The 13,013-nt window shown below is 43.4% G+C and overlaps 1 pseudogene; it reads right to left on the reverse strand.

Annotated features, from left to right (window-relative positions):
* Positions 1 to 11,897: 11,897 nt before the first annotated feature.
* LOC124556601 lies at positions 11,898 to 12,015 on the reverse strand (annotated as a pseudogene).
* Positions 12,016 to 13,013: the final 998 nt, after the last annotated feature.

A 13,013-nucleotide genomic window follows, 5' to 3' on the forward strand; every position in this document is an offset into this window, starting at 1 on the left:
TCTATTCCAATGTTATATAAGTCCATCTCCTCCTACCCCTCACTGTTGTCTGCTACACTTCCCTCTCTCCATCCATCCCCTCTTTTCCCTCCCATCTGTGTCCATCTACTCCTTCCTATTCTGTCCATCTGCACCTCTCCCTTTCTTTACCCATCTCCTTCTACTCATCTGTCCTTCACCTCTCTCTGTCCATTCTCATCCACCTCTCTTCATCTCCTCTGTCCTCCTCTCTGTGACGACCTCCTTCTCTTTCCTTTCTGTGTCCATCTCCTCTTCTCTCCTCTCTCTCTCTGTCTATTTTCTCCTCCCACTCTATGTACCCAAATCTTCCTCACCTTCTCCTCTCTTACTATCCATGTCGTCTTCCCCTCTTTCCGCCCATCTCATTCTGCCCCCTGTCCCTCCTATCGTGTCCTTCCCCCGCTCTCTGTCCGTCTCCTCCTCTTTCCTTTCTCTGCCCATTTCCCCGTCCCACTTCTTTGACCATCTCCTCTTGTTTCCTTTCTCTGCCCATCTCATCCTCATGCATCTTTCTGTCCATTTTCTCCTCCTACTCTCTGTTCCATACTTCTCGTGCCCTTCTCTCTCTCTGTCTATCGCCTCTTCCCTCTCTCTCTCTCTCTCCCAATCTCCTCCTCCCTCTCTCTCTGCCCCTCTCTTGCTTCCCCTGTCTCTGTTTTCCCTTTCTCTTTGTCTGTCCATGTCCTCTTCATTTCCTCATAGCCCTTTCTTGTCCATCTTCTCTTCCCTACTGTATGTGTCCATTTCCTCCTTTTCCTTCTCTGATTATCTTGCCCTCCCCCATTCTGTCTTAATGTTATCACTCACACCCAATAGCAGGTTGCTGGTTCTTAATACCACAGTATTTCTTTCCAGATGATAAGTAGGATGTGTACCATATTTGGTTGAGATCGACCCAGGGGTTCAAGCGGACCCTCTTACATGTGGCTTTGCCTGTATACGCGTATTTAAGTTATATTTTATACAAATTTCACACGTATTTATATGCATCTCCTGAACTAATTGTTGAATGACATAATTTTGCTGGTACGTTGAGTAGTATATGGAAACACTGTGTACATAATGTGTCGCGAATACAGTTAATAGTAAAGAAGTAATAAGTTAAAACGTCATGCCTTATATGGCAGTGTTGTAGAATGAATAGCAAAAATGTGGTAAGCCACAATTTTTCTTTCTTTTGTCACTTAGTGGGGGCTGTCAGCGAGAAAATGTTTCATAAAGGTTTGAGATTATGTGTAAGGCTTGTTGCAAGTCACTAAGTGCTTTCATTTGCAAATACTGGATAAATAAAGTCTGCATATTTACGTGTTGTGGGATACCCTTCTTCTTCATCCCAACCCTTTTGACAGGTACGTTGTTCTTACCACCACACCGATTCTTTCCAGTTTAGTATGTGTACGAAGTCTGGTTGTAAACGATCCAGTAGCTTATATGTATGAATTATTTCCTGTAATTAAGCACAATGAACAGCTTTTTTCATTAAGTTCTGCCTGGAAATGAGACCGTTATTCCGTCTTCCAGCGTTATCCTTGAAGTGTCACCAGGTAAAGGGTATTCCACGAACAGTCAGTAAAACTTTCCTGGGTTGGTGACCGCATTGTCAGTATGTTAAACTACCGATGTTTCGGTCACTGTTGCAACTTGTAAGTAGGCTGTTTAGGTTTTTTATTGGTAATGCCACCTCTGTATGAAAATGAAATCACTGGCTGTGCTGTGTGCATGGCTAGTTTGCATTGTTGTCTGCCATTGTAGAGGGGCAGCTGGATGTTAACAGCGCGTAGCGTTGCGCAGTTGGAGGTGAGCCGCCAGCAGTGGTGGATGTGGGGAGAGAGATGGCGGAGATTTGTAATTTGTCATGAACTGCTATATTTATACATGATGATATCAAGGTAAATACATTGTTTGTTCTCTATTAATATCTTTCATTTGCTAACTATCCCTATCAGTAGTTAGTGCCTTCCATAGTTTGAATCTTTTATTTAGCTGGCAGTAGTGGCGCTCGCTGTATTGCAGTAGCTTGAGCAGCGAAGATTTTTGTGAGGTAAGTGATTTGTGAAAGGTATAGTTTAATGTTAGTCAGGGCCATTCTTTTGTAGGGATTTTTGAAAGTCAGATTGCGTTGCGTTAAAAAAAATATTGTGTATCAGTTTAAGGACAGTCGTGTATAATTGCTCAAAGGGGAAGTTTCAAACTGACCTTCTTCAGAGTGTTTTTGTTGACTGTATTCCACGAAGTTTCGGTATTGCAGCGATGGTGTACTCATCTTTTCAGTCGAAATTTTGTGTGAAGATGTCGACGTCATCGTCATCCGGCTGCATTCCCAAAACCTCATGGACTACCTTAATTCATCATTTAGTATTCTTTGGGGCCTAGGGGGTCTCGGAGTGGTGGAACAATATTAACTGTAATCTGATGCGTATTCTAGAGCCACAGTTGTGATTTTTATGCTGTTAAATGAATATTTCCATGGAATTTCCATTTCTGGCCTCTTACAGCGGTGGCTTTCTCGAAATAGACTATAAAAACTCGAAATTTACAGCTCAGGATACGATTATTTTCAGATTTTTTTAAAGTAAGGAAGCCGCCACATAATTGTTCCAATGAATCTCAGTCTGGTAACTACACTTCCGTCAATTATGTTTATGTCGTCGTTCCAATATAGGTCACTCCGGATTGTTACAACCAGGTTTTTTACGATCATTCCGATACAAGTATTGCGGACGGCTACACCCAACCATTATACGATAGTTATTGCTTCCAATTATCTTTCGTCAATAGCATTCTAGAACAATAATGGATCTCTTCACTTGAAACTTCGTGGCAAATTATGATTGTCTCGACCCTGGGGCCTTTCTGATCTTTTCACCTGTTTATGCGCAGTCCGTTACGTTTATTTGCGTCTAGGGTCAACTGTAAGTTGCTCTGGTAGTCCACATATCGCTACAGGTTCTGGAATTACAACTTTCCTGTATACGACAACGTCGTGTGCCTACAGCCTCCTAAAACTAGGCTGACATCTGTCGGTTGAATTCTGTCAGCAAGAAAGACCTCAGTCCAACCAAAAATCTTATTTTGGTAATGTTACTCACTCTAAGATATTTTTGTACTATGAATGCAATATGCGTGGTGGAAGAATACCACGTGATAGCAACGTCACAGCCTTAACCTTTGGTCGGAATTGCTGCGGCTACAAAACGACTGCCAACATATGAGACGAGGAAGTGTAGTGCATTCAAACTGACTCGCCCCAACTGATACCTGTTCCCGTAAAGAGCTCAGTAGCTGAGGATAATGGATTCAGTTGGACAATCAAAGATACGCAAATTTTAAATTCCTAACCACAGCTGGTACCTTTAGACTGGAATGGGTAAGACGTGACCAACAAATCAACTGCTCTAATGCTGCAGTAATGTCATTAATTTAAGGTTAGCCTTACCGTAGAAACAGCACTGGAATAAGGTATTTGACGTGTGGTTTTGTATGTCGCGATGTCATTAATACAGAAATCTAAAGGATACATTTAAAAAAATAAAATTCTCAATGTAAGAGACCCTGAATGATGTTACAGTGATCACTAAGCTGAACTAAGTCAGTGGCAAAAAACAGTAACTAAATTTTTAATACCCTTTCTTGCATCACATTTTTTACAGCGCATAGTCGAAAATCCTGTCCCCAACGATGATATAAAATTTGCATCGTCGAAGAAATTACTGGCGCAGTCTTTCATAAATTCCTGACATGTTGCCAATGATTGTTGTGACCTCAAACCATATTTGCTTACCCAACACATTTCTGCTCGCTCGTCGCTGATTGGCTGTTGTATTAGACCGTAGCTCCACGACGCGTATTTGCGATTTGTGCTTATCTGGAAAATGTTGTTCAATTCCACGTCCCCCACGCTGCTCTGAACTTTTTACTGAGTTATTATTCAACATCCTGTATTTCAATAAAAGATCTCTTTAAATCGTGCGCATTGATCGCATTGATGTACAACCACTGAAGCTGTAGCCTTGAAACCTCGTCATAGAAAAATCACCTTACTTTCACCTACAGATGTCAGCTACCTAGAAGGCTCGCTCGACCCTGTGCTTTCACGGGGAACTCTGGCATAACGTGGTGGTGCTTTGCTCGAGAGCTGAGCAATTGCACGACAGGTAAATGATCTGACATGAGCGGTGAACGGAGGGGCTTGAACGGTCACGGATCTCGCATAAAACATAGTTCCCTCCATAATTACCACCCTCCATTGTTCTCTCCTGCCTAATAGTTCTTGTCAAAATTGTTCGAAGACTGGGGTGAAGAGTTAAGTGCTGACATCGTGGCGTCGTTGAAGGCCTCTGCGAGCTGCCTCTCTGTTTTCAGGTCCAAGATCGAGTTTGTTTACATAGAGGTCTCTCGTATCATCAAGTCTAGTGTGCGAGCAGGCGACAATTACGCGTCACGCGGTGGTTTCACATAACGTGAGAGAAACGCTGTTAGTATTACGTGCGATATCCAATCAACGAGTTTTATCGGAGTAAATGCAGTCTTTGGGATGGTAAAGTAGTAGAAGAGAGTTGCAGGTAAGTTGTAAGGAAGAAAGGAGGAAAGGAACGTTATGGTCTGGCATTATGTAAATATCAGAATTGTCATAGATGGAGCAATAGTAGACAGTGGACAAAGATGGGGCCTTGTTCAAAGAAGCGTTGACTCTGTTAAGGAATCTTCCCGGTATTTCGCTGTTATTATACAAGTGTAGTAAAAAGTTTTTAATTATCACCTCACAATAATAAAGCTTGAAAACCTACCCCATCTTGAAAATTTTCAACTAAATGTTGAAAAGAAGTGTTCGACAAGTTTTATCCTGAATGAGATTTTCACTCTGCACACAATTTTAATCTGCCAGGAAGTTTCATATCAGCGAGCTCTCCGCTGAAGAGTGAAAATCTCATTCTGGAAATATCCCCCAGGCTGTGACTAAGCCATGTCTCCGCAATATTCTTTCTTTCAGGAGTGCTAGTTATGGAAGGTTCGCAAGAGAGCTTCTGTAAAGTTTGGAAGGTAGGAGACGAGGTACTGGCGGAAATTAAGCTGTGAGGACAGGGCGTGAGTCGTGCTTGGGTAGCTCAGTTGGTGCCGGCACGGTAGCTCAGCGTGTTCTGTCAGAGGGTTATTTGCCCTCTGTAATAAAAAAACTGAGTTAATCGATCAACAACGAGCTTAAACGGGTGTCTTACTACGTCCGCTCCGAGCAGATGCAACGAACAAAAGCGAACAAAATGAGATTTAAAAAAAAAATTGGTAGAGCACTTGCCCGCGAAAGGCAAAGGTCCCAAGTTCGAGTCTCGGTCCGGCACACAGTTTTAATCTGCCAGGAAGTTTCAAGTTTTATCCTGATTTAGACCCTCAGATATACATATGTATCTCTGACAAGGTAATCTGATTCGCCAAACAGGTTTTTTGTGAAATATTTCTGATGAGCATGGATTAAATATTAGGTATACACATTGTTTAACCAATATCTAAGCGCATTATGAACTTTGCTTATACAGCCATCTCGTACAGGGCAAATGAGCTTGCCATCTGTTTTGTGTATCACTAGAGCTGAACTTAATGAAATTACTGCTCCAAGTTGCATCTTCTGCAACTGTGCCTCACTACTCGTCGTTGAAAAATACGAAGAAAGATGGCGCATGCGCTGCAAAGTTTTGATAGGTAACTTTCTTTCGAAGTAGACAGTACAGGGAAATGGGACCATATTGCATGACACAACATAGTATTAATGTGAATGGGCAGTGTGACGTTTTTGGTTGTGCGTCTTATCATAATTAGTCGTTTACTCACTGCTGAGTGTCGTGACATCATTTCTTCATTGTTCGCGTGACTCCCCCGTCGCAGATTTGAATCCTCCCTCGGGCATGGGTGTGTGTGTTGTCCTTAGTGTGAGTTAGTTAGATTAAGTAGAGCGTAAGCGCAGGGACCGATGACCTCAGCAGTTTGGTCTCATAGGAACACCACAAATTTACAATTTTTTTGAAAATTATTTCTTGTGTAGAATCTTCGACTAGACGCCTCTATCCACAGCGATCTTCGTGTATGCCGGTAATGTATACCGGTTGATCCGACCATCTACTTGTTGCTCTTCCTTGCCTTCGATTTTGCCTTGGTCTTTTCTAAATTATTCCCTTCTCTTTTCAAAATGTCCTCAAGGAACTGGAAGTATTTTTGGCTGACACACGAAAATGAACTTCTTGTGATGCGAAGCTCTTCTATAATGGAAGCTTTGGTTCTTTTTTCTGTTCGTGGTACGCGTAACATGTTGCGCCTACACCACGTCTCGAAAGCATCAATTTGGCTCTTGTTACTATCTTCCATGGTCCATGTCTCGCAGCCATCAAGAACACAGAAATACAAATGATTCCACCAAGAAAGATACCGTGGTAAACTAACTGTAATACCTACTCCGAGAATAAATTGCAGCGGCAATAGTACCAACAGACTTCACTAGATCGCGGGACGCCGGCCGGAGTAGCAAGCGGTTCTGGGCGCTTCAGTCTGGAGCCGAGCGACCTGCCTCGGGCATGGATGTGTGTGATGTCCTTAGGTTAGTTACGTTTAATTAGTTCTAAGTTCTAGGCGACTGATGACCACAGCAGTTAAGTCCCATAGTGCTCAGAGCCATTTTTGAGATCGCGGAACAAGCGAAAGTTCGAGATCTTGACATAAACATAGTTGCAAACTCTTATTTATTGATTAGTTGCCATTTTTACACATGTCATATGTCCTAGAAGACATGTTAGTCCATGTTTCACAGTTGGTTTTCTTATTAAAGTCCACAGTGGCATGCAAACGCTAAGGCAGGTCATTGACATAGTACCAACAGAAGTCACTAGATCTCAGGCCGATCCAAAGATCGAACAGAACCCAAGATTTCCCGAACTTTGGCGTAAGCTGTTCGAACACTTCGTGTCGTGCTCAAAGACAACCGTGGTTGAAACTGTGGTGTCACCGCCAGACACCACACTTGCTAGGTGGTAGTTTAAATCGGCCGCGGTCCATTTAGTACATGTCGGACCCGCGTGTCGCCACTGTGTGATCGCAGACCGAGCGCCACCACAAGGCAGGTCTCGAGATACGGAATAGCACTCGCCCCAGTTGTACGACGACTTTGCTAGCGACTACACTGACGAAGCCTTTCTCTCATTTGCCGAGAGACAGTTGGAATAGCCTTCAGCTATGTCCATGACTACGACCTAGCAAGGCGCCATTAACCGTATCTGAAGATAGTCTTATTCGTATTATCAAGAGCGATGTAACACAAGGATCGAATAAAGATAAGTATTCGAGGAGCTGCATACTTTTCTTATTAGAATTCACTACTTATCCTGTTCCAGAAGTCACGCCCGTCTGCGTTAGATAGCGTGCATTTAGGCCGCCTCTATCTACAAGGTGTTGGCACATTTACCAACACATCAGAAACAGTCAAAACCGCTGAAACAATGAAAGACGAAATCTCCCAAAACACAATGAGATGCTTGTCGCAAAATGTAACAACAGTTGGTGCAACAAATCAAATTCTCACACAGGTGAGGCCGTATACATTCGTCGCATTCCATTGACACCCTGTGATTCAAATATGCCTTTCTTAAAGCGATCGTAGTTTTCTATGCGGCTTGCATTCGCTACGTATATGAAGATGGCACAGGGCCAATTACTTTATGTGACCCGGGCAACACCAAGCGCTGCAGCTAGTAAGCACAGAAGATTTCTAATTGTTTCTTTCAATGCGTCATATCAAAAAGAAACATGGGTTTACGAGTCCCACATAACGATATCGCGGGTCGCAGTTCGTCGGTCCGAGTCTTAGTTGGTTGCGGAAATAAACCCACCAGGACAAAATATTACCAATTTCTGTTCAGTAACATGAGTCGACGTGGAGTCGCGACAGAATGCCAGATGGGATCTATCGTTATTCGACGACCACCTAGCGACATCATGAATGGAGTTTCTCGATTTGTTGCTGTATCATCGCAGACTGTCCAACGTGCCCACAAAGCATAGTGTACCACTCACAAGCATGTAACAGGGAGTAAGAACAGTGGACTTGAAAAAGATCCTAACCGACAGAGACCAATGACTAGTCTTACACCTTGCCGAACACAATCGGTTTGAAACTCGACATTAATTGCTGCTGTCAGTATTTGATGAACTATAAGACGCTATGGACTATAAGAAGCCCCTTAATTTTTAAACAATTTGTTAAGAGGTTACATTTTTATCATTTTTATTATGAGACTGCAAAGACAGATTGAAAATATTCTTAGTTTTTAAAACCTAATTGAGTTATAAAATTACTGAAAATCGTCATATGTGCTTTCTTCTTTTTCTTCTTCATCATCATCATCACCATCACCATATTCTTCTTCTTCTTTTCCCCCGTCGTCATGGTTGTCCTTTTCATATATAAGATGGTATTCCCTGCCATCGAGAGGGTTTCTTATGCCGCAGTTGTTGAAGTTTTAACAATAATGTCTTCTCTCACTCTACACCACGACTGTTTTATGCACTGACGTACTTGTTTGATTGTAGGTCGATTTAAAGCTCCCTTCGGTGTGAGTTCATGTTGAGTTTCATCCATCATCCATTTGTTCCTTTCCTCTCTCATACACAGTTTAAACGGTTAATTTATCGAGGCATCAAGAGGTTGCAATGGTGAATTAAGTTCTCTCGGAATACCAGCAAGCTCTGTATTTCTCTGTCTCAGTTTTTCTTTCACAGAATTTTTAAAATGGTTGCTAAACTGATCCAGCACGAGAAGAGAACTCTTCTGCAATAAATCACCTTTCGTTCTCCCCCACAATCTGTTAGTCCATCATGCCACACCAGCTTCGACCACCCACCCCTTGTGATGTACGTGAACAACACCTGGCGGTATTTCATAAGGTTTTGGCATTGTTTTGTGCTTGAAAACGATCAGTGGATTAAGTTTAGTACCGTCAGGACGAGAGGACAACAGTGAAGCCAATTTTTTCATGCCCGCTCGTTTTTTAAATTACAGTTTTAGCACCTTTCATGGCAACAGTTCTGTTACACGGTACATCAAATGTCAGAGGACTTTCGTCCATATTCAATACTTGGTTTAGTTCCACACTGGTTTTCTTTCGATGCTGAATAAAAAATCGATGGAAAGATAATATTTCCTCTTCATACTCTTGGTGCATTTTCTGAGATATTTTTGTTTTGGTACGCAAACAAAGTCCATAATGCTTCATGAATCTGTAGCACTAAGCCATTTTACCCTTAAAGTCTGTTAAGTTCCACTGTAGCGCTAGCTTTCGAGCGTGTATTTGAATAATTTTTGTATTGATTCCAGTGCCATTCTGACGGTGTCCTTGAATCCATTTAAACACGTCATCTACTAGAATGAGATTTTCAAATGGTTCAAATGGCTCTGAGCGCTATGGGACTTAACATCTGTGATCATCAGTCCCCTAGAACTTGGAACTACCTAAACCTAACTAACCTAAGGACATCACACACATCCATGCCCGAGGCAGGATTCGAACGTGCGACCGTAGCGGTCACGCGGTTCCAGACTGAAGCGCCTAGAACCGGAAGGCCACACCGGCCGGCAGTGAGATTTTCACTGTGCAGCGGAGTATGCGCTGATATGAAACTTCCTGGCAGATTAAAACTGTGTGCCGGACCGAGATTCGAATTCGGGACCTTTGCCTTTCGCGGGCAAGTGCTCTGCCAACTGAGCTACCCAAGCACGACTCACGCCCTGTCCTCACAGCCTTACTTCTGCAAGTACCTCGTCTCCTACCTTCCAAACTTTACAGAAGCTCTCCTGCGAACCTTGCAGAACTAGCACTCCTGAATGAAAGGATGTTGCGCAGACATGGCTTAGCCACAGCCTGGGGGATGTTTCCAGAATGAGAACAGGAGAGCTTCTGTAAAGTTTGGAAGGTAGGAGACAAGGTACTGGCAGAAGTAAAGCTGTGAGGACGGGGCGTGAGTCGTGCTTGGGTAGCTCAGTTGGTAGAGCACTTGCCCGCGAAAGGCAAAGGTCCTGAGTTCGGGTCTTGGTCCCTCACACAGTTTTAATCCGCCAGGAAGTTTCACGTCATCTACTAGTTTTGGCCATTTTCCATTCAATACTCTATTTGCACATTTAGTATTCCTCATTTTTTTCAGTTCTCCTTTACTTGCCCGGCAATCGCAAATGACTTTTTTCTGGTGGTGGAAGGCCGAAATGCCGCTCAGCTGCTCTGTTTTCATGTTTTTCTGCATATGCTATCACTTTCAGTTGATAATCCGCATCGTATAAGTACCTTTTACTTTTTTCCATTACGAAACTGGATGCTAATAAAAATGTTGTACTGTTACCGATAGCATAAATCACTTTCAATTCAAGTTCACTGGCACCGTAGACTGCAATAATGTATTATAAGCTAGACAGTGTTCTGGATATGTGTCGGCAGAGCGCGAGGGAGATAGTATTATCAAGCGTCTGAATCCCCGTAACTCATGTTCATCGCGTCGGTGCCCTAATGCTGCTAGCCGGCAGCTGTGGCCGAGCGGTTCTAAGCGCTTCAGTCTGGAACCGCGCTGCTGCTACGGTCGCAGGTTCGAATCCTGCCTCGTGCATACATCTGTGTGATGTCCTTAGGTTAGTTAGGTATAAGTAGTTCTAAGTCTGTGGGACTGATGACCTCAGATGTTAAGTCCCATAGTGCTTAAGAGCCATTTGAACAATTTTGAACCATTAATGCTGCTAGTTGAATCCAGTGTTGATACTGATACATTTCCCATGACATCGAATATATGGCCGTTTTTAAGACCAGGTATTTTAAATGAAACATTGGACATTATTTTCGGGCATAAGAGGCACCTGAATTTTGGAGTCAATTTTTTCAAAGGAAAAAGTGCGTCTTATAGTCCTTAAAATACGATACAATGCAATCGACATTTGACGTCGGCTACGTAACCTAACACTATTGCTCAAAGCAGCACATAAAGCTGCAAAGCTGCCCGTCTTCAATAGGCCAGACATAGAAACTGCATAATAGCTGACTGGAAGCGTGTAGCGTGTTGCGACGAGTCGCTATTCTGCCACTTTTCAAGTGATGCAAAGCGCCGCTGTGCACCGACTGCCCGAAGAGCACCACACTGTTCCGAGAGTGTAGTTCAGGCCTTAGGTGGTTCTGCGACGTTTCGGGGTGTTTGTCGCACCAACACTTGGTCTCATTGATGCAGTTAACTGTGAAAGTAATTCAGGATGTTTGCTTCGACATTCGTGATCATCAAGTGTCACCGTTTCGTCAGCATCTTCAGGAAGAGTGTGGTCACGACACTCGCGGTTTACAAGATGGCAAGATGTGTCCTATCAGCGCTGCATGCCTACCTACTTTGGGGTCTAATCATCAGTGGCCGGTATCTGCTCGATTTAGCGCGTGTGTAGCATGTGGACTCTTCCTAATACCAAAATTAAGGAATAAAAATCATCACCAATGGCGGCCGAAAACTTACGGCGTGAGGTCACCCTCATTCTGGCAACGGCCTTGTCAAAGAGGGCGGAGGAACAGACAGAGGTTCAGGGCACTCTCTTCCTATTCGATTGGGAAACTGCCCATGAAAGGCAGAAAAATCAGCAGCAGTCAACAGCATGAGGATGCAGAAGGCATTGGGAACTACTGCGTTAGCAGCATCCCGTCGTCAGGTCACAAGTGGCCAATCGGGACCCACCGACCGCCGTGTCGTCATCAGTTGAGGATGCGGATAGGAGGGGCGTGTGGTCAGCACACCGCTGTCCTGGTCGTTATGATGGTTTTCTGTGACTATTCGCTCGAGTAGCTCCTCAACTGACATCACGAGGCTGAGCGCACCCCGAAAAATGGCAACAGCGCATGGCGGCCTTGATGGTCACCCATCCAAGTGCCGGCCACGCCCGACAGCGCTCAACTTCGGTGATCTCACGGGAACCGGTGTATCCACTGAGGCAAGGCCGTTGCCCAACTGCTGCATTAAAGAAACATAATGTGTATGCAAAGTATATATGGCCTGTGACTTAAGAAGTGTCATGAGGATCTCTCCATTACGGACTAGTCCCCTAGTCGGATTTCCGGGAGGATGCTGCCAAGGGGGAGGTCACTATGACAAAAAGTTGCAACCAACGTACGGATAACGTTCTATGGCACGAGGCGTGGAATGCTAGAAGTTTAAACGTGATAGGAAAGCTAGAAAATATGAAAAGGGAAATGATAAGGCTCAATCTAGATATAGTGGGTGGTCAACGAAGGAAAACTGAAAGAAGACAAAGCTTTCAGATCAGCGCGTATAGGTTAATATCTCCACCAGAAAAAAAGAGCATAACGGTAGGATGATTCATTATGAATAGAAAGGTAGGGCACTGAGTTACTGTAAACAGTTCAGTGACAGGGTTGTTCTCATAAGAATCAACACCAAACAAGCAGCGACAACAATATTTTAGGTATACATACCGACGTCGCAAGCAGAAAAAGAAAAGAAGTATAAGAGGATACTGAAATGACCATTCGGTACGCAAAAATCAATGTGAAAATCAAATAGTCATAGGAGACTGCATTGCGATTGTAGAGGAAAAAGTGGAAGAGGAGAAATTGTTATTAGGAATGAGAGAGGAGAATGACTAATTGAGTTCTGAAATAAATTTCAGGTACTAATTGCGAATACTCGGTTCGATAATCGCAAGACGAGAAGGTATGCTCGGAAAATGCCACGAGATACGGAAAGAGCACAATTAGATTACATCATGGTGAGACAGAGATTCCGAAATCAGATGCTGGACTGTAAGGTGGACCCAGGAACAAACATAAATTCTGTTGACAATTTTGTGATTAAGCGTGGGCAGAAATTTAAGAGACTAGTCAGGAAGAGTAATGTGCAAAGAAGTGGGGTACGGAAGAACAACAGTAATATCACAAACTGAGTCCGCCTTGATGCAAAACACCGTGTTTTTTTTAATTGCTTTA

The sequence above is a fragment of the Schistocerca americana genome, chromosome 1, assembly GCF_021461395.2.
Source record: "Schistocerca americana isolate TAMUIC-IGC-003095 chromosome 1, iqSchAmer2.1, whole genome shotgun sequence".
Taxonomy (NCBI): Eukaryota; Metazoa; Arthropoda; class Insecta; order Orthoptera; family Acrididae; genus Schistocerca; species Schistocerca americana.